This window comes from Gymnoscopelus braueri (assembly GCF_963280865.1).
Source record: "Gymnoscopelus braueri genome assembly, chromosome: 19".
NCBI classification, from domain to species: domain Eukaryota; kingdom Metazoa; phylum Chordata; class Actinopteri; order Myctophiformes; family Myctophidae; genus Gymnoscopelus; species Gymnoscopelus braueri.
The window spans coordinates 271,137-272,500 of record NC_137621.1 but is presented as its reverse complement, the minus strand read 5'-3'; the positions used below and the strand labels follow the sequence as shown (position 1 = coordinate 272,500).

Below are 1,364 nucleotides of genomic sequence, written 5' to 3'. Positions count from 1 at the left end.
GTGTGACAGCGGAGCCAGTAGGAGGTGCACCACCTACGTAGACACACTGCAGTGTGACAGCGGAGCCAGTAGGAGGTGCACCACCTACGTAGACACACTGCAGTGTGACAGTGGAGCCAGTAGGAGGTGCACCACCTACGTAGACACACTGCAGTGTGACAGTGGAGCCAGTAGGAGGTGCACCACCTACGTAGACACACTGCAGTGTGACAGAGGAGCCAGTAGGAGGTGCACCACCTACGTAGACACACTGCAGTGTGACAGCGGAGCCAGTAGGAGGTGCACCACCTACGTAGACACACTGCAGTGTGACAGCGGAGCCAGTAGGAGGTGCACCACCTACGTAGACACACTGCAGTGTGACAGCGGAGCCAGTAGGAGGTGCACCACCTACGTAGACACACTGCAGTGTGACAGCGGAGCCAGTAGGAGGTGCACCACCTACGTAGACACACTGCAGTGTGACAGCGGAGCCAGTAGGAGGTGCACCACCTACGTAGACACACTGCAGTGTGACAGCGGAGCCAGTAGGAGGTGCACCACCTACGTAGACACACTGCAGTGTGACAGAGGAGCCAGTAGGAGGGAGTGGAGCTTGGTGATTCAGGAGTCCTTAGTGTTGTCTAGACACCGCTCTTTTATGGCATTGTGACTATGCCATTTATTAACAATCTAATAAAAAATAATTTTGCTAACCTATCACAATGTGATGCCAACAGTTTTTCCAACAATTTAATTGCCTTAAATCTTACGTTACATCTACAATTTAAGCTATTTTATATAGGGCTTACAGAAAGTGGTTCATGTGTTTTACAAATGTTATGCGGCCTACTGGATAATGTTAAAACTATGGTTCAATCAAGCTTTTTGAGAACCCCGTAAGCCAGTGTGTGGACATTGTTTCATCCAGAATGTCTCTATTAAACGTTATGTTATCAGCTATCACAGACATTAATGAGTCAATCAGCTGCTTTGATAAACTCATCAAGTAACAATTTATATTTTATAAAACAAACTAACAATAAAGATGAATGAGGTCCAGTATGTGAGCCTTAATGATAATAATTAATAATAATATACAGCCACATTGTTAGCTTTAGAGCGTGTGTGTGTGTGTGTGTGTGTGTGTGTGTGTGTGTGTGTGTGTGTGTGTGTGTGTGTGTGTGTGTATGGGGCTCCATTAGTGCCACGTAAGCACACCCCCTGTCCTGTAATCGTGTACTTTTTTTTTTGTGTTGCACAGAACCGCATAGACGTGTAGTGTACTTTCCCATTGACTCACAATGGGAACACGTGCACGCGCGCGTTCACGCGTAACAGTGCAACCACTGCATCTTGACCTACAGGGTAACACGTCTACGTGT

General features: G+C 47.2%; 1 protein-coding gene across 1 annotated transcript in view; it reads left to right on the top strand.

Moving 5' to 3' along the window:
• dglucy (D-glutamate cyclase) overlaps window positions 1-324 on the top strand; it is a 27,954-nt gene extending 27,630 nt beyond the window's left edge. The window contains exon 16 of the mRNA XM_080414514.1: window positions 127-324. The gene's annotated coding sequence lies outside the window, so the exon portion shown is untranslated. The remainder of the gene's footprint in view (window positions 1-126) is intronic.
• The last annotated feature ends 1,040 nt before the right edge of the window (window positions 325-1,364 follow it).